Raw genomic sequence first — 20,884 nt, 5'->3', positions numbered from 1 at the left:
CTCAGGGAGAGTTTTCCAGACTTCCTGCCTCCCTGTGAGTCTTTTCTTCAGAAATCTTCCCTGATGGATCTGAGGCAGGTCTTGATATGATGACCTGTGCTCTGTTGCCCCTACCACATATTGAAGCCATTACACCAGCAACCCCTCTCTCTTTCTTTGCCCCATTCTGCTATATAGGTCCCAAATCTCAGGTCCCTGGCAGAGATCCGGAATCATTCCTCAGGGTTTATTCCAGCCTGCCAACAGTGCTGCTGAGAGTTGAGCACACGTTTCTATTTCCCATCTCTTTGTCCAGAGGATGAGCTGGTTGCAAGGTGGACGGTGACATCCCATGCTTCAGGCAGTGCACTTGTGTTTGCTCTGTTGTAGCCCGAGGAGACTGAGCTGGCATCCTGGGAATTTCAAACATCAGTGAAGACTTCTCTGTTCCACTCCCTCCTTGCTTCTCCTCTGTGGGAGATCTGCTGCCCTTTCATGCAGCTCAGTAAAAGCAAGGGCAGAATCCTGATCATGGAAGATGAGTTAGGAGAATCCTGCAGAAAATGGAAAATAAATCAGGGGTGAGGATGTCCTTCCACTTAACAAAGAGGCCTGGGGCTGTCGTGATCACACAGTGTCTGGAGAACATCCATGACATGGGGACACCACCCCTGACTGTTTTGCTGGTAAAACCACAACACACTCCCACCGGTACCTTCACAAGCTAAATGGTTGTTCCGTGCTGACCAGTAGGCTATTCTGACCCAGGGTGTCACTGAAGTTAGGAGACATGCAGTGGTGTATAAATGACAACAGTGAGAGCAGTCAGGCTGTAATTGACAACAACGGCGAGCAGAACAGCCTTTTGACTTTCACCATCTCAGCTAACACAACCACCTCCTCCCCACAGAGCTTGTCTCCAAAGGAGATCCTAGCTGCTAGCTGCAGGGCCTTGAGGAGAAGTCCTGGCTGCCTTGTGAAGCAACCTTTGTCTTTATGTCCTCCTGATTGACATCTGCATGGATTATGGTTTCTTCTGCCAGAGGAGAATAGGACCGATCTTCTGAAAGTGTGCTTGATTTCCCTTGGGGGCTCTGCACCTGTGGAAGATGTTGCCATTGTTGTTTTCTTTGTAGCTAGGGTTTAGGGACTACTGACCTCTACAGAGAAAGGTCCTGGGTATTTCTTTAAGGTATATATCCACGTGGAGACAAGGAGTTTCCCAAAAGGCTGTATTACAAGACACAGCAAGCCCAGATGAGCTGGGGTGCTCAAATCAGCAACAACAATCTCACCTGGAAGTCTGGAGATTGGAGACCAGAGCAGAGCAGTGGAAAGACCCTTTTGCATCCAGTCCTCTGTTAGGACAGACAACCATATCGCATGAATGTGCTCAAAAGCACCTTTATAAATCAGGCTGACAGCTGCAGTCTATCAAAACACCCTACTGGAGTGGGAACTCTGCATGCCACCTAGCTGGCAGCCATGACCTGGTGGCAGGGCATACCAGACTGCAGTCAGCTCCAGCAACCACTGTGGATTTGTGAGATCAGCACTGCTCCTGGTAACTGCCTCTATAAAATATCAGAAGCATCATGTCGGGACTGACTTTACCATTGATGAATTGTTTATATAAGATCGTAGCTTGAAAAGCATGAGGAACTTTTATCCTTGTTAACTTTTCATGACCTACCCTTATGTGCTACCTGCAGCAGAGATAAGAACCATTCTCGTGCTCAAGCTCTCTATTGTCCACAGGTACCACTTTAAAAAAGAAAAAAAAAAAAAAAAGAAAAAAAAAAAAAGCCTTTTTTTTATTTTATAAGGGAGGTGGGGGGAGAACATTAAACCTTTAGGGCTCAGAAATTATCTACCATATCAAAAGTCACTGTAGGCTTGACAAAATTCCCCTTGTTAATTGGGAGCAGCCTGCAAGGAATTACAAGACAAAATCAAATATTTGAAATGCCTTTTCCTATTGTTATGCTGCTCTGCTTAACTGCCCTGGCAAACCTGCTGTCAGTTATAAATTTCTTCCTTGTGCCAAGCCATCCCAGCAATAACGAAACGTGCGTGCTCCTGAGTTACCCCTGGTTCCTGGCCTCCTGACAGATCACCCTTTCCTGCCTGTGCCTGTGGTTGGGCAGTGCCCTGAGATGTGTGCGTGTTCACGGAGGCTGCAGCCTGTGAAGAAGACACATGGCCATGTGTGGACTCCTCATCCACGCTCCACCCACACCAGGCATCTTCAGGCATCCTTGCACTCGATGGCCAGGGCATAAATCCCCTGGTGACTCCATGCTCGGATCCCTTCCCAGCCTTGCTCCTTCTGCTCCTCATGCCCTCCACACCAGCCTGCCCAGCTGTTTCAGCCCTGAGTCCCCACGCCTTGTCCTGGTCGTGCAAGACTTCCTTCACTTGGCCATTTTGGAGCAAAAACACCTTGGTGAATGTTTGGTCTGAGCCACTGATACGTTTTCTCACATGCCACGTGCGATTCAATATGTCTTTTTCATTCTCCAACACAAACGTAAGGTCACTAGAAACTCAAATACCTCTCACTTGTCAAGCGATGACAGATTTCCCAAGACGAAATGCCTGATGCACTAACAGCTAACACAGCCTGGCCCCGGATCTTATGTTTGTCAAGATCACATGTGGCACCATGACTTCATCATCAGGAATATCCCCGAGCGTTACTCAGTCGGGGCAGCCAGCCTCATTCAGGGGGTGACAAATCATCCGCAGCAGTTAGGCTCCTCACCCCACTAGCACCACCAACACTGGAGGGCAGATAAACAGAGAAACATGCCCCCCTTTTTGCCAGCGTGTCCATGGCACCACGGAAAAAGGTGCGAGGAGCCCCAGGCCCACGCCTATGGACTTTGTGTGGGAAGCCTGCTCTGTCGGAGGTGGTGCAGCAAGCCACACCTGGGAAGTACAGCTCTGCAGCTGTCAGCCAGCCCTCTGCCAGACTGACTGCCAGCAAGAATCACTCCGGGACGGAAGGACAGACCATCCTCCTCGCTTATCAGCCTGAGTCAGCGCCCGGGTGATGTGGGTGCCCTCTATCAGCAAGCTGCAGCTGGTCACATACTGTGTAGGGCCAGGAGAGTGGTGTGCACAGCCTCTGAGGAATGCACCCAGGTCTCTCACGTCCCTAAAGTGAAGATCCAGCATGGGCATCTCTGCTCCTCGCATCCGCACTCTGCAAGAAGGCAGCTCAGCATGGCTTCACAATCAGAGCCTGAAAGGTGTAAGACTCACATGAGCTCATCTCAAATGCTTCTCAGGAAAAGCCAAACCGCTGGGTAGGATTTGGGAAGCACACAGTTTTTGAGGATTTCCTCTCCTTATTGGTTTGTTCTGTGCTTGGTGTGTGAATTTGCGCTCAAGGGGAGCAGTTGCCCATATACAGCCAGATGGACTTAGTGAAGCCTTTGTCCTGCAGCCTTCAGGCAACCACATTGCCCAATGCCCTGTTGGAAAGGTCTCAAAAGTTATGCTGTTAAGGGTGGGATAAAAATCTCCAGAGAGGAGTCCTGAGCACATCTCACCCTGATGAGGTACAACTTTCAGAACACACCTAATTCTAATTTCTCTTTAGGCAAGACCAGGAAGGACTCTCACAAGGCTCTGGAATAGGTATTTTTCACATCAGCAGAGAGAAAAGCAAAGTCTGGCATTTGCACCTAAGTGGTGTTATTTCACCGCTACTGCAAACTGGCTGGTCTGTCGGTGTACTTGGTTCCACATTTGCTTCTGGATTCTGGTTGTGAGCTCCATCCCTTTGTCTTTGGACCAAGCAACACATGGCGTAGCTGGGATGCCCCACTGGCCCTTTTCAGGAAAAGAGCATGCCCAAAATTATTAGCAACCCCTTGTGATCAAGTGATGACATAACATGAAGTAGCTACAGAAAGGGACATGCGTAGTGTTCAAAGAGAGTAGGCACAAGTCCAGAAGATGCTTTAGAAATTGTCCACACTTTTAGACGAGCTCACTTGGGGGCACGGTACAGTGCAGTTTCCATCTCCAGTGCAGCTGCTAGGTCTACCTGCTCTGCCTGGGTTTTGCTTGGTTGAGTGACTTTGAGCTTCTTTCACAGCTCAGGATGTTTCCTGTGTGTTCCCTCTGCTGGTACTCTGTAAGAAGGGTCAGGCATTAATTTGTGTGGTTTTATAATTGATGTGCCTGCACCTGGAGGTCACAATAGCAATTTGTACCAGGAAGAATGCAGCACTTAAAGGAAAGCCTTGCTCATTTTCTGCACCACAAGGGAAGTCCGTGGACCCTGCACAGGGCTCAGCCATGGTCCACAGCGACTGCAGTGTGCCGGCATCAGCCCGCTGGTTTTGCAGGGCTGCCTATTGTGCTCTGACCACCTGCTGTCATCGGGCAGCTGCATCAGCGTGACGGGTTTTCCTGCCTCTTCCAAAACACAGTCCTGGCCAATGGGCATGGGCAGATTTTACCGTTTGTCCTTTTTCTGTGTGGCAGACACGTCCTGTCTGCCTGTGGGAAACTGCTACCTGGAAGGAAGTGCTGACTTCCTTTAACATCTCATTTGTTACCTTTTCATTGTGTTCTCAATCTAAATGTCAAGGACTGAGATTTTCAACATGCCCAAAAGGCTTTGAAACTCATGCCTCCAGCATCTCTTCTTGCGAGAACTGCAAGCTAAAATGCCTCATTGGTGCTTCAAAACAAGCTCAGTTGCTTCAAAGCATCCTTCAGAGAATCCTAAGTGGGGATTACACCTGGCAGCAGTGCCCAGAAAAGCCAATGTGTGCAGCAAGAAGAACCCAGGGAACTGCTCCCCTCACCCAACATGTCAGTATGGTGGGTCCACAGGAGAAGAGATCCTAACTCCTACATGCAGCCCATGGAGAACCAGAAGTTCCAGCAAACCCCAGTGCCGAGTGCTCGCTAGTCCTGGTCCTTCCCTTGTTTGTCACTGAGCCTGGAGTGAGGCAGGCAGATTTCATGGCAACTTCAGCCTTTGATCACCAGAATCTGCAGACAAATCCACTGCAGAGGCAGAACCATGAGCAACATAGACACACATACAAAGGTGATGGGTATCTTTTTAATGTCCTAGTGTTTTCCTGCACTGGGTGGAATGTGAAGAGGGGCTTGGCAGCCCTCTGGGGACTGCTCAGCTGGGGAGGCTGTTTCACTAACTTGGCCTCCGCAAGGGCACAAAGTGAGTGTGATAGGATCAACACGGCCTCTAATTAATGTTTTGTCTGCAGGACAAAAACTCTCAGGAACCGAAAAGAGAGACCTGGGACCTTCAAATGAAGAGGGTGATACAGGGTGACAGCTGGAGAGGAGGGAGAGAAATGTTCAGCATAACACAGACTGTAGACCTGATTCATCCAAGAGTTGTACACATCCCCTACCTGTCTCCAGCCGAGGAATGTGAGATTACAAGGGCTGCCGGGCTCACCCAGTCTGGTCCCCGATTCTCGCAGGCACTGCATTTCAGAAATATATTGAATTCCATCTTCAAAGTGGACGGGTATTTGCCTGGAGAGGAAGGCTGCTGCAGAGCCCCGTTTCTGAACGCAACCCCTCCAGGGTCATGGCATGTTTCACAGAGGTCATGAGCTCACTGGAAAAGAGATCACAGTCATGGAGTTTGGGCTGGATGTTGTGTAACTGTCAGAAACTCAAGAGCCTGCTTCTAGTTTCCCTCCCAATTCAGTGTCCTTGATCGCACGTGTATTGCCTTCGTACCTTTTGAGAAGGGAAACGTAGCACATATGCTTTAGTAGCTACCCATTGTTTGTTTACTTTTTATTGCCTGCTTGCCTTAAAATGATCCCAGAGTGTTCTGTAGTTCTAAGGCTCCTTCACAGGACAGCCTTAAAGTTACCACATAAATCACGGCTCTCCTCACTCTATACACACAGACAGGGAGCAATAAAGAAACTATAAAAGGAAATTTGGCACTTCTTCAGCTTATCATCTAAGTGTAACGTGGTTGTTCTTTAGACAGGAAAGTGCCTGGCCTCTTGCCTAGATGATTCACCTGGAAGAGAAGAAGAGAGATGGGTCTTTAGGGTGGAAAAATTCTGCAAAATTAAGAGTGAATGGCACAGAGGTGTTTATTGGCCCAGCTGCCAGGTCTACGTTTCACCCTGGCTCACCTTGGCACAGAGAGGAAAAACATGTCTCTCCGCTCTGTGGTACCGGGTGAAGGAAAGAGTCCAGAGCAGCAGGGACACTGATTTACAGCCCGGCTGTGTTCACTTTGGGGACATGATCAAAGCATCCTGCGATCCCCAACTGGAGCGATGGGAAGAAACGGCCGACTGGCTATCTGCTTGGCATGTCCAGCTCTAGCATGGGGCCAAGGCAAGTGCTTTGTTTTCATGGACCAGAGCTTCTCAGAGTGGCAGCTGAGGGGAAGTGACTGAAAACTAATTCTCAATTAAGTTGGGGAGCCAGTAGGTGGGAAGTTCCACTCAGGCCAAAGGCCCATAGCCTTGTCTAGAGGTGGCCTTGTGTTGGAGAAATAAAAAGGTGCCAGATGTCCTGTGCCCACAGTTCCTGCTGTGCCCTAGAAGAGGTCCTGACCTCTGAAAACTTGTGTTACTCTCCCAGTGACGGCTGAAGCACCCATTGGGAGACCCACTTACCAGAACATATGCAGGTCTCCCACCAGATGTGTAACACACATGGGATGCAGCCCACAGTCCCTCTGCCTTGGGACACAGTGCCAGGTGATAGCCTCATGTGGTTACGTGATACACATGCACTCTTCAAGGCCACAAGTCACAAGCCAAGGCGGAGCTCAGAGCAATGACTGTGCTCTCCTCCCTCCTCGGTCTCAGCACAGAGACTGAGAACATCTCCAGAGACACGGCAGGCTGGTGTTGTGGAGTAGAGGCATAAGGTTTTCTGCATGCTCTGCACTTTCTGGGGCATGGGGCAGAAGGGTTTCTTTGAGATCTGAGGGTAGGGCCAACATTTGTATGCAACTGAACAGCCAACAGTATGTGGTACGATGCACGAACTCCTCACAGACACCAGTGATGGCTGGCTCAGCAAGCCTGGCTCACCTCTTGACACATACTTGCAAAAAGAAGGAATTTTCCCCTTAATGAGCAAACAGGAAAACTGGCGAAAGTGACCCTTGTGAGGTCAACCCCTCTCCCTCCCCACAACCCCAGCATCTACTCCATCATAACACCGTTCTGCATGTGTTGCACTATTTCACCTTTGGGAAGATCTTGAGGGGAAGGCAAAGTGTCTTTGTGGAGATGTCACGTAGCTTGCCACCAAAGCAGCAGCTCAGCCACTTGATGCCTACACTGGACTGGCACAGCCCTGGGAGCACGTGGGCTACGTAAGAATACCGGGTCCCCTCCCTGGGGAAGGCTGCCAAGAAAGTTTGATTAATGCTCAGCAAGGTGATTGACCTCCCATGGTGAGCCTGGGCAGGGCGTGGTTGGTGTGAAAAGAGGCTGTGATTTCAGGGTATAAAAGAACAGTACAGGAAATATGGGAATGAAGGATTTTGGGCGGGATGAACCATTGCACTCTCTCTTGGAAAGGAGCAGGGGTTGAGGACGAATGAGCCTGGAGAAGGCAATGTCTGCAGGGGAGGAGGGTGATGAAAGAAAAGATGAAGTTAGAAGTCCCACTGGAGGGTGAGCCTGCCTGAGGCTGAAGGCTTGGGAATTTGCTGGGGCTCAGGCATGGGGGAGCATGCCTGGCCAGAGCTTTGTGGGAGCACCCAGGAGGTTTCAGGGAGCTCTGGTGGGACAGCTCAGGGGGCAGAAGCTGCTCTGACAGCCACGTTAACATCCCAAAGGGGAGTCATCGTCCCTCTGCACCCAAAGGGATCTCCCTGGGTCACCAAAATGATGTACCTGGACAGCAGGGACTCCGGGGAGGACAGTCCCTGTAGTAAATACCCTTTGCGCATACGTGAGATGACAGTGGCTCTTCTGGACAGGAATACCTTATACTTATGGGCCTGTCCTGCTACCTAGTCTGTGAGTCCTCAGGTTCAAGATCTAGAAAATACAGCAAACTGGGTCACCTCACCTCAGCCTCTTAGCTCTAATCCTTCACATTTTTACCACGCTGCCTACCAAGGCAGCTAGCTCTTAACCTGCACAGGGTCTTGCTCCGTGAGGGCTGCTCTCACCACAGCAACCACAGCGTGTGGCCTGAGACACAATGTGTGGCCTGATCCACCTGCAGGACCTCCCTTCCCCGGCGTCACCGCCAGGCTGACGGAAGCAGTGGAAACGCTACGCCCATGCGTGGTCTTGACCCCTGGCACAGCGTTGTTGCCGTTTCCACTTTTATTCAGTATGGTTTCCTGGATAAATGGCTCGATTCTCCTCTCCTGAGCCTCTGTAAATATTATTTCAAGGGTTCCGTTGAAATTGTATAAACAATCACCCGTTTTCGACTTTCACACAATATTTTTGTCGCCCTTTAATATGCAGATATATCTTCATGGCCCTGACTAAGTTAACATTCTCCTCCAGTGGTTCTCACTTCTGTGCTGCTTTATTTACCTCTTAAGCAACAGGTTATTGCCTTTCACTCGCGGCCTTGAATTTCTCGTATCCCAAATAATTTCATGGGATTTTAGTTGCAGTAATGACCAAGGGATTCTCGCAGCATTGAAGGCCTGTGCCTGACTCTCATAGATACCAAGGATTTTATCCAAAAATCTCATTTCGCCAAGGTTTTCGTATTTGAAGAACTAAAGCTCTGAGTCTTAATATTTTATATTACTGTGGGACATAAGTGACTGAGAAGAGACCTTCTTTTGGGTGCCTGAAAGTTTGTCTTTTTTTCCAAAGTGTGTGATTTGGTCCAAGTAAAAGAGATGTGTTCTCCCTGTTACTTTTATTTATTTATATCATTTATCTACCGTAGCTAGAACACAAACATGTGAGACTGTAAATGTGAAGTGCTGGGGTGAGGCAGCAGAAGCAGTCACCCCATCTTTATTTAAGAATTTAGTGCAACCATAAAAAGACATTCCTGATAAAATACTGGAAGTAAAATCTTCAATTGCTGCATCGTCATCATAAAGACACCAAGAAATCACTGAGAAGCAAGAACAAAAGAGAGTCTCGGAGGCCTCCAAATTTTGCCGACGTACTGCTACTGCTATCTTTTCTGTACATATTAGCTGCCAGCCTGTCTTGAGCAACCTCCCTGAAGCAAGCAACAGACAAGTGTAGCAGCCACAGGCTGTTTTTCCCCTGCTCTTGTCTTCTGCCTGAGGAACTTTGCTCCCTCAGCAAATCCTGACAAAGTATATGGCACTTGAATGAACAGCTTTAACTGTAAACACGGAGCAGGACCAAAGGTGAGATAAACAGGAGGCTGTGAAAAGCAAGCAGCATAACCCAGCAGCTCTCAATGATCCGGGAACAAGGGGCAGAGCTGACGTCCAAGAATTGGACTGAGGCTGATGTTTGCTTGCCCCTGAGATCACAGGACGCTGTTATGAGGACCCTTTCAATGGGGATCCTGTAGGAAATTTGCTGGCTGTTAACAGCAAGGTGGAAGGGAAGAGCAAATTGAACACCGTGGCTTAGACCACTGCTTGACCCTTTGCAAGTGAAGAGGGGTGGCAATGTTCCGGCAGAAAGTCCAGAATTACTATGAGGGGGTTAGCAGGTGACACATGCTTGGAGAGCTGCATCCCACTCCACTGCAGACATGCCATCAATCATGGTGGTGAAGCTGCTTCTGCCTGATGTTGTTACTTACCTTCATACCCCACCCAGCAGGGCCACGGCTGAAACCCGTGTCTGCAGGCAATGCTGGCTGGAATGTTTTTAAACATAGCTTTTCCTTCTAAAAGATGTTTTGATTAAATGAATCGTTTTAAATAACAAGATATTGATGTCAATGGAAATTTCCCCTGGCAAAATATGTCAGTATGGGCATCTTCTTTGTTTTGTGTTGAGAAATACATTTTCATGAACTTATAAAATCCAAAATTGTATCCCAATTTTTATTGTACTTCTCTTTTACTACATGACAGCACCTCAACATGTACATCAGTGTATAAAAGACTTGAAATATTGGAGTTTTATTTCCTTTCTTAAATCATGATGGACAGCTGCTATTTAGTACTAATTAAAAACCTTATCTTTTTTTCACAGATCAAAGTGTCTCCTGTTTGTTTTGTAATGAAGCAGTTTAACACTTTTTGTGTTTGACTTTTTGTCAGACTGTTTTGTTACAAAACAAATAAAAGTCACTTTGATCTGTAAAGAAAGATAAGATTTTTTAATTAGTACTATATAACAGCTGCTCCTAATTGCATTTATAAATAAAAGAATGGAACGCTTCAAATCTCTTGCCATATTACGCACTACACTTTATTCTAAAACAGCCAGTAATCATGATAAAACACAGAAAGGACATGAACTAGGATTTCTGACTGGTGCTTTGAAATTCTGGAATATAAATGAAATACTAAAGGTAAAACTCAAAATCCCAAACTGGAAACTGTTGGAAATTCCACTTTGCATGAAAATTGCAAAAATAATTGATTTGGCTTGTGAATACCTTTGAGAATTTCTCTTCCTTTGGAAAAGTTGAGGGTGTCTCCCTGAAAAACAGCAGGCAAGGACTAAGGATAGCTTACATCATTGGCCCCATTTCTCAGCATGTTAGGACAATCCACAGCCATGGTGTTTCCCCCACTCCTCATCGCTTCTAGACACTGAAATAGCCACATCTGTTAGATTTGTATCTTCTACTCTGTATGAACACTGCCTAGAGCAGTGGAGTCCCATTCTTGGCTGGCACCTAACCACACTGCACATGAATAGCAATAATGCATCTTTTGGCAAGGAGACAACATCTCTTCCCTTTGGGTTCATTTTCCAGAGACCCCAGGTTTCTTCCCTCTTATTCCAGTGCAGACTTCAAACACCAGAGCCTTTGGTTCTCCACACCTTCTCCGTACCAAATTTTAGGCTGAATCCAGACTTTCGGTCCTCCTCTCCAAACCAACTCACAGGCTGGGCACCGTCTGCCTCAGGGAACTGCCTGATGCTCTCTGATCACAGCCTCTCAGAGCAGCAGTGATTCACCAGAAAATCTCAGTCTCAAGGGGAATGCCGACGTCTGCATCAGACGGGCACCTTCCCTGCTGCTGACTCGTACCCATGGAGTTTGTCCCTGTGGAGAGCCTGATAAAGGGCTACCCGCTTTCACATCTCCCAAGGCCAAAGGCATGTCTCATTGCACCCAGCTCACCAGAATAATGCCAGGCACACCACATACAGCCCTGAGCTGCCAGGAGAGCCCAGGATGGTGGTCTGTCCTGCGTGATGCTCCACTGCTCCAAAGGTCCCTGGCAGGACAGCTGAAGGATCTGTTCCAGATTAAAGGATGTGTTTGGGGAGGGGAGGGATGGAAAGGGAAAACAGACATGCCTCTCCAAGCAGCCCGTCTCCGCCAGCAGCCAGCACCATGTGCTTCATGGGAGGTAGAAAACCCTCGCAGTGGACAGTTATGCAATAGTCTTCCTAGTCTAGCTCACAGCAATTATTGTCATGAAAGATGAAGATTTATAACCCTTGTAGGTTTTTATCCCAGCTGGTGTAGGGGTGGATGATATTTTTATTGCTCCTGTATGGAAAATGTGAGAGTAATATCTTCCAAAGCTCTTGGCCTCAGTAGTATTTTCGAACAAGGGATTCCACAGGTTGCATACTGTGTAAAACAGTGTGTTTCTTTGTTAGTATTTCACATGCAATATTGTAAGCCATAAGCTTTTTCTTTCACATTCTGGTATTTTAATAAAAGATAAATAACAGGGTCTCATGTGCCTTCTCCCTGTCATTCTTCTTTTCATTCCTATATCACATCCCTCTTACCAAATTAATGCTCCTAATCTTTTCTTTGTGAAACCTTTCTAGGTCTCCTAATAATTTGCATCATCTATCTTTAGGTACCTTCTATTTCTGAATAGAAAAGTGACAAAATCTGAGCACATCATTTCAAATATAGACAGAATTCTGATTCACAGAAAGGCATTATCATACAACCTTTTCAGTACTAGCTAGCTGTTGTGAGTGCTTTTGCTCAAGGAGCCTTAAAAAGACCTTGATGTTTTCCTGAGCAAGAAATAATTAATTTAGGTCCTGTCCTGTTACATAAGTAGTTTAAATTGGTCTTTCATGTTCCATTACCTTGTACTTACCTACACTGAAATTAAACTGCTGGCTGCTTACTCTGGTGCTCCTCATGCTCTCCCCTCTTTGTGTCCTCCAAGCAACATGTCCCCCTGGAGCCGGGGGTCAATGTTGAGTCCTGAAAAAACAATACTCAGGGTCCAGAGAAGAGCAATAGGTGCCTTGCAGCCCTCTGGCAACCTTCCACCTAAGTGTGGTGGGTAACAGTTATTTCTTAGCCAACCTCCATCTGCAGCTAGTGGTGAAACAGCTGCTGAGTGCTGCTCCTACACCATGAGCAGGTCTGCAGGAAAGGTGATGTGAGGTGAGGCCACAATCATTGGTTGCTGCCTGAGTAGTCAGATCCTTAAAACTTCATGCCTACGGAAATCCTCGGGCAATTTTGGTCCAGCTTCCTGCTTAATATCTGCTTACTACCAACTGTAACACTTCTGCCAGCTATCTCTTCCTCAAGTCTTTGAGATTGCTGAGCAAGATAAAGCATCTGTCTCAGAAAGTCAGCCAAACTCAAGAGTTGAGTTGCAAGGCTAGGTGGTCCCCTACCATTGCTAGTGGTTACTTGCTCAAAAAAAAAACATTTACTTTCTCTTGTCTGACCCTGCCTGGCACCTGTGACAAAACACTAGTTCTCCTCCTTCCCTTACTTTGAAAATCCATACAAGGACTCAACAGCTACAGCTAGGCAAGGGAAGCATATGGTGCACATAGTTAAGAGAGCAAACAAGCATTAATTATTACCATTTTGAACATCACTCTACTTCATATTTTGTCCATGGACCAAAGTAGAATTTGCCACATAAAGCTTTCTCCATATCTTGGCCCGCACCTTGTGCAATTGCTTGTGGGGCTGCTCATCTCTTTATGTCTGCTGTTTGTTTTTAACTGTGTTCAGCAACACAGCACAGGATGAAGAAGTTTGATCAGCAAGGCTGAGATGGGTGGAAAGTGAGCTCACTGAACCTGGATCGTGGAAGCTCCATGCATTCATTGCAGTGGCAAGAGCAGAGTTTGGAAGATAACCAGCAAGGACCTATAGCTCACCTAGATTTATCTCTTGGTAATAATTCTTGCTGCCTTTAGAGGGGTATGATTAGCGCTGTTTATACAGCCTTGGCCAAATCCTCAGTAACTATAAATCAGAATAGCTCCAATTAATTTAATGAAACTGTCAACTGACACCAAATAAACATCTAGTTTTTAGTATGTTCTCAAATTCAACCAGATCACCCCCTTTCCATAAATACCTGGTTGGCAGTTTCCCCTCCAGAATTCCTGTAGACCCTTCCTCCTGGAATCCAGCAGACTCCATGTCCTCACTGTCTTGCTGGGCATGAGGTAACATCTGAACGTTAGAACCATAAATAAAAGAAGCACACATTGTTGTTTTTTTTTTACTACAGATTTATATTAGCAAGTCAAAGCAACAGCTTGGAATGGTGGAGGCACAAACCTAAAGAATTTGTGGTATTTGTAAGAAATGCAGATAGTAGAGGATTTGACTTATTTCCAAATACTACAGCAACTGTTCCTTTAATGCATAGTGTTCTGCTCAGCCTATTGCGTTGCCTGCAATAGAAGTTTATTTATGGATGGCCTGAGGCAACTACACAAACCTTCTTGTAAGAAGTTCTTGCTCCATAAGGTAAATCATTGTTCCTCTAAACCACCTTTCACCAGCAGATTTCTGTGCACTTTGCGAACAGCGACTTAGGCATCAGGGAAATCCTCTGTTAGGCAATTAATTGGTGTTGCTGTACTAAGAGAGAGATTCAGTAAGTTGCTCTAGGTCAGCAGGAAAGGCATGAATTAAACTCTAAACTCCACCAGCCCACTTTTCACTTCCAGACTATGGTCAATTTCCCACACCTGGAACTAGAAGTCAAAACCTGACTCCCATCACCAGATGCAAATGTTACACTGCAACTCTATTCATTGGCAGAAAAGTACCTATATCTCTCAAGCCCCTAGTCCACACTGTAAACCTGACACTGTTTCTATAAAGTAACCCACAAAGACTCCTCCATTTGCTTTAAAAAGATAAAAAATCAAGTTTTATCTCCTTGTTCTTTGGTGAAGAGCAGCTCATTTTGGTTTGCTTTGGAAGTCTCCAGTAAGGACTCTTGAGGACAGGAAGAAGCCTAAATTCTCAGTGGGAGTCTGTTCAACTGTCCTGCCTGGAAAAAAAAAAACTTGGATAAAATATTTACAGTTCAATCCAAATCTGTGCTAGGTTTCTAATTAAGAGGTTTCAGATCAGTTCCTTATTTTAAAATGGTGATTCTCATTCCAGGTGACTTCACCTTTGCCTGTTTTTTGCTTTACTATTCTCTACATCACATCAATATTTTTGTGATTTTTTTTGTCTCCTGTCCATCAGATTATATCCCCCATGTACTGATTTTTACCAGGTTTAATCTCCCCTCCTCCTACCTTTTTTATCCATTTTTTTTTCTGTTTTTTTTTTTCTTAAAGTTCAGTCTGAAGTCAAAGTCAACTCTTGCCTGACTTCAGGTTATCCAGATATTTAGTCTTTTTTTTTTCCCCCTAATCCTGTTTACTGCACCTTTCCTTTCCTCAACACTCCTCTGCAAAGATCCATATGACATTAGCTGTGCCTGTTCTTTGAGGTGTAGGAGTATTTTGCACTTTGCCTAAGTCCATATCCTGGCCACATTCTGGTTTCCTCTGGTTTCACTCTCCACTCTACCCACATCTTAGTTTCCACAAGAATGAAACCAAGTTGCCTGCTCAGGAAGACACATCTCAGCCACATCAATGTCCTGGGAGCTCAAAGGGAATAGAACCAAAGGCTGTACCATGGCAGACATCCATCCATAGTGTAAACAGGACTGGACCTAAACAATGTTGTATAGACTAACTTCCACCTGTTCAAGTATCTATACTGTATCTTCTCACAATAACTTCAACCAGACATGACACCTGAAAAGTGCTCAGCACCTCTAAACTTAAGATCAGAGAGCTGCTGAGCCAAGTGATGGAAAAGAGAAGGTCCCCACAACCAAAAATAGGTACAAAGACGGAGTCTATAATCACATAGCAGGTTGGCATTAGATTAGGTACAGAACCAGGTCTCCTGGTTGTCCCCACTGGTGCCCTCACCACAGACTATATGACATTTCTCTCTCTTCACTCCCTTCTCATCCCTCTCCATCCCCCCCAAGCCACTCCTCTCCTTTTATTTTAAGAGCTGACTCTGCCATTTCCCATCTATAAGGTGACATATGAAAACTTTCTTAGAAAACAGTCATAAAAAGAAGAAGAAAATGAAAAAGAAAGACCCAATGGAGAGCAGAAAATTACAGTGTCTGGGCCGTATTTACAATAATTATAATTATTATAAAGCACAATAGGGTGTAGAAACCCATAATTCTCCTGGTGCTTTCTGATTTTTAGATCTATGTTTAGAAAGCACACGCCAGAGAAACAGTCAGAAAAGGAATGTCATGAAGTCACTTTCCTCTCTATGTTGCAAAAGCATTGGGGGGAATATTTGTGTCTGCAGGAACATGGGGACAAGCAGCTTCAGAAATGTGTCCATCATTGCCTGTCCCAGTGTGACGTGCCACCTGCTAGACTGAAAAATGTAGCTGTCTCCTAACACCACTTCACAAGCAGAGGCCCTCTTTTCCCTAAAGGTCCATGTGTCACTTTCTAGGACCATGCAGTTCTCCCAGTTCTGACACTTTGGTGACTCCTACCTAAACGTCAGACTCCACACCAGCAGACGTGGCCCCCAGCCCACAATAGCGCAAACTCAGAGTTAATCCCTTGCATGACCATATCACAGTGGGATCTCGAGACCTCCTAGTAGTGCCCAAGGCAGCCTGACTAACATCTGCCCCCTGGGACTCATTCTTTCCTCATTCCTCTTACACATACAATGCAGGTGGTTTATTTAGCTCACCAGGTTTCATAGCCAGAGAAAGCAGCTTGAGGTGCCCTCATGTGTAAGGCAGGAGGTGGGAAGGCTTGCAATGGTCCTTCCCTCCTGCAGACGGTTATCTAGCCCATTAAAAAACTCTCCTCCCTGCACAGAGGAGCTTTGCCCATTTGACAGTAAATTCTGTTGCTTATATGCAGTAGGCATCTGCAGCTTCATTCCTAAATCCTGTGCAATCTCCTCAAGGAAATAGGCCTGAGACCTGCAATTTTAATCAGACATCTTTCATAAAGATAAACGCTCATATTCCTACCTAATCCTGCATGGCTGTCCACCTTGGAACCAAACCAGTTCATTCTGAGCTTCTCCCAGTCAGAGTGATGAAACCTGTGTCTCCCAAACGAAAGAGAAAGGTCTCCCTGCACAGTTCAGTGTGTCCAGAGTAGTCTGTGCTGTCAGAGGTTGTGTGCTCCAGCATCCAGCACAAACTGGATTAGGTTCACCTGCACAAATCTCCCTACTCCTTCCTGTTCAGGTTTGGACTCTGCCCTCCGTGCCCTGACTCCTGAGCTCTGCTGCTCTGTTTTCCTAAGCAGCACATGTTCCAGCCGCTATGATATGAACCAGCATCTACAGCAGGGCCGCCTCACAGCCAGTAGCAAAACTGGTGTTTGAAGTGCTATGGGAGTGTCCACTTCTCATCCAGTGAGCTCGGGACACCTTTTTAGGTTGTTGGACTGGAAGCAACCAGGCCAATTCTCTAATACATTGTGCCAACAGGCTTAGGGAACTTTTTAACCAGCAAGGTGGAAGCTGGATTAAAGGAATCTTCTCTGGAAGGAGCATTTTTGTAAAATCAGGCCTTTAATTGTCTTTATTAATGCATGAAAGGGTGATAATAGTACCTGAATGTGAAAACCCACAATGAACTATGACTAGGAAACATGTCTGAGTAACAGGGCAAGGCTTAGTGACACACGGGTAAGTAGATAGGAAATAACGGGGACCAGCCATGAAGGAACAGACAGTCTGTGGGTTTGGGCAGAAGTGAATACACCCTTCCCTCAAGCACCAGTTGTGTTCAGGGGTAGGTATGAGGTGCAGTTTCATGCATTGCAAATGTATCCATGTATGAGCATAGAAGTACATTTGGATTTTTCTTCTAGCATTACACATTTCTGCCCAGATAAGGTGGAGTGGGACTGCATGAAGCATGAACATTCATAACCAGACAAGAATAATCTTTGAAACATGTATGCCTATCCGAAAAAAACTCCCAATCCTGCAGAAAAAGCCAAGCTCAAGCTCTTCACAGTGTAAAAAGCCAAGGGACTGCTGTTAACCAAAAGTAGGGTGTTTTATATTCCTTCCTCCAGCATCCAATCTCTTGTCTCAGGCCCAGCAGAGGAGGAAGATGAAGAAGCACCAAGGCACTTGGAGGCAGGAAGGAGAGAAGCACTGGGATTCTTCTCTACCCCTGCTGTTTCCTAAGGGGCAGGTGGGGAGTTTTGCATGGCAGCAGCTGAGTTCTCTCCCCAAGAGGTAGGAAGGTTGCCAAATCAGAGAAGTTTCCTCCAAGGAGGGCTGAGAGTCACACCTGGCCAGGTGTTCTTGCTCTGTCATGAGACCAGCTACCTCCCCACCTCAAATTAAACAGCCTGAAGTGGGGAGAAAGGGTGATCAGATAGACGCGCATACAGGTATCTCAGATATGCACCTGCCACTCAGCCAGCGCCAGGGAGACGCCGGGGAGAGAAGGAAATGTTTTCTTTCTCTAACATTTTTAGCATGGATAACAGAGTTCAAGCAGAGCGGAGGAGCCCAGCAATAATGGCTTCTGTTGCCTTGAGCTACGCTGCTTAATTGCGTGGGGCTGGCTCCTCTGATCAGGGAGAAAGGTGAAGCACCTCGCTGCTCGTCCCAGCTAACTTTCTTCAACCAAAAAAGCCAGAGAGCACAACACGAAGTGACCCCCAACATCAGAAGTAGCTGAATGGGACAAAAAGAGTCCTGCTAATGTAATTCTGTTGGAATTAACGTGTGAGCAGGCATGTGCTGAAATGGCTTGCAGACCAGGCTGAACCTGAAGCCCAGCAGCCGTGGTCCTCCCAGCTCTGTGGAAGCACACCATTCCTAATTCACCTCTTCTCCAGTTCATGCTTCAGGGCTTTGGGGAGCAGCAAGCAGCTCCCAAATGGTTCTTGGTATCTGAAGAAAACTCAGTCTGCTGAAACAGCTGAAATGAGGATCTTTCTTCTACTCTGTCTCACAGTTCAGGGCCTTTTTCTTTCACCCTTGTCCTTCCCCTCCGTTGCAAGACCTTGGCTTGGTGTTTAAAGAACTTGCAATCATCATAAGATATAAAATGTTCTGCCAGGATGTAAAACTAAAGATCTTGATGTACCCCAAATAATCATGGATAGCAGAATAGAGCTGCTCAGCAAGAAGGGCCTTAGCCTGGCCCAGTCTCTTTGCTTTTCCTGTCAACTCCCTTATCTCTATAGCAAAACTGGATGACACAGGGTAGAGAATTGGCCAATGTCAAATCACGGATTGTACACATAAGTGTCCCACAGCATATGGACCAGTGTCCACCCCAACAGTGCCCAGTCCCAACCGTATTACCAGTGTCAACCCCAACATGTGCCTGCTTACGGCTCCAGAGCCTCATACCCTTCATTTGCCCAGCTACTAACAGTGTCCCAAACCTGCACCTGCTCTCAGGGGGCTGCTGGCCAGCCACTGCTCATCTCCACATCCTCCCACCCTCATCCCCAGCCAGACCAGGCTTTTCTCCAAGGAACATGCCCTCCTGCATCCCTGTGGTGAAGGGAATGGTGAGCTGGATGTCTATGATGGGCCCAGGATGTGTCCACCACCACGTTGTGCTGGAGCCCTGCCTTGGAGGCGATACGGACCTGTGGCATAAGCACCGCCAAGCCTGGCTTCACATCCTACTGCTGCAACTCATCTGGCATGTGGCCCTGGGCAAACAAAGTGTCATTTCCTCCTCTCAGTCTCCCTGCCTATCTGTCTAGTCTAATTAGGTAAAAGCTTTCCAGGGTAGAGATTGCCTCTCCCTCAGCAGTGACACAGAGCAGCGGGGAGCACTTCTAGACACAATTAATGCTCAAGCAGAGCAGGCCTGCTGGATACGATGGTGTCAGCAGGAGCAGACACCCCTGACGCAGGCTTTTATCTCGTCTCGGTTAAGGGGCAGCAAACATGGAGACCTTCTGTGGCTTGGTGAGGAAGCCAAGGCTCTCCCCTGGATAACTCCAAGTCTCTCCCCTGGTAGAGCAGCTCCATGTCTGGAGTATGCAAAGCAAAGCATTGCTTTTACAGGTGCTTCTCCCCTTCACACAGCCTTCAGGGCTCACCTCAAGCACAGGGCAAAGGGTTTTTCTCAGGCTTTGGTGCTGTGAAAGGAAAGGCTTTGCTCTCTGGCTGGAGATAGTTGGAAGAGCCCTGGAAGCCAGCCTATCTCGCAGGTAGGAGCACACAGGCAGCAGGGAGAGAGTGACCCTGGCATGGCTGTTACAGGGGCTTAGGGCTGCTCGTCTGCGTCACGGTGGAGATAACATCAGCCTGCTGAAGGCGGCCTCAGGGCAGCCTAATTGCTCCTGCAGGAGAAGGAAAATGCCAGGTCCCAGAAACCTGGCTGTCTCTCAGCTCATCGCCAGGCCCTTGGGCTGCACTGGGGTTGTAAATCCCAGGGGAGAAGCTGCTGAGGAGGGACACAATGGGCAGACAAAATGAAGATGAGCTCCCTTCACACACCACCATGAGGGGTGCGTGGATGGAGCAGTACTGAAGGAGGAGGCTCACTTCTCCATCACTTGCTCCTCCCCAGGAGGTGGGTGCAGGTGTGGGTGCTGTGCCAGGCCCAGCGGTCACCATCTCAGAAGAAAAGGGTGAGACCTCTGTGAGGGGGCCAGCAGAGAGCGGAGACAAGGGGTGTGATGGCTGCTAGGAGTTTAAACAAGGGTGCTGCAAAGGATCCAAAACCACACAAGTTCTCCCTCAGTCCTTTGCTACCCGTCTTCTTATTTCATTGCTGTTTTCCAGTGGATTTGAAGATGTTAAGAAGAGAATGTCATGAGACTGATGCAGCTACAGACATTGCTAACCTCAAATGCAATCACCACAGAAAGCATTGCAGAATGGCAAACCCGAGGTGTGTGGACATACCAAACCCAGACCCTACTCAGTAAAAATCCACATGCTCAGGATGTTTCCGACATGGCTTATAAATAACACATTGGCCTTAAATATTCGGAAACCCACAGTTATGTCCTCTAGGAGTCAGGCCAAACAAAATAAGGGAACATTTCAAGACGATATAGGTCTATGCATTTGAGAGCTGTATACTAAAAGTAGTGGTGGTAACAAATGTAGTGTTCTCCATCTGCCCAGTGGATATACAAGAAATAAAGTGTGTGTCAGGTAGCAGCCCTGCTAAAATTGACACTGTAGGTGGCTCAAGCATGTGGGTTCTGGGTGTCTTCCCTCCCTTTGCTCCTGCGTGGAGTCTTCTCACTCTGAAGAGCCCAAAAAGCTTGGCTTGTGATCCTGGCAAGAAGCATGAGAGGGCCCGTCCACATTGACCAGGCCCCATGGAGCCCTGCCAACTGCAAGACGGGACTCTGCTTTGTGGAGCTTGCTCAGCAGCAAGAGCTCACACAGTCGCCCCAGCAAGCCCTTGAGCTCATTCACAAAACAGGAGCTCGGATCCCAGCAAACCCACACGCTCACCAAAAGGAGCCTGGAAATGATCTGAGGGAGAGCACAGATGGAAATCATT

At 47.2% G+C, this 20,884-nt stretch overlaps 1 long non-coding RNA gene across 1 annotated transcript; it reads right to left on the bottom strand.

Moving 5' to 3' along the window:
- Positions 1-5,481: 5,481 nt before the first annotated feature.
- LOC311433348 lies at positions 5,482-13,514 on the bottom strand. Its single transcript, XR_014690695.1, has 3 exons — positions 13,424-13,514; positions 12,188-12,297; positions 5,482-5,596 (listed from the first exon to the last, which is right to left on the bottom strand). It is a non-coding gene; the product is annotated as an uncharacterized lncRNA (long non-coding RNA).
- Between the last annotated feature and the right edge of the window lie 7,370 nt (positions 13,515-20,884).

This window comes from Aythya ferina (assembly GCF_964211825.1).
Source record: "Aythya ferina genome assembly, chromosome: 3".
Lineage (NCBI taxonomy): Eukaryota > Metazoa > Chordata > Aves > Anseriformes > Anatidae > Aythya > Aythya ferina.
The sequence above is the reverse complement of the archived record's forward strand: the minus strand, read 5'-3'. Positions and strand labels throughout refer to the sequence as shown.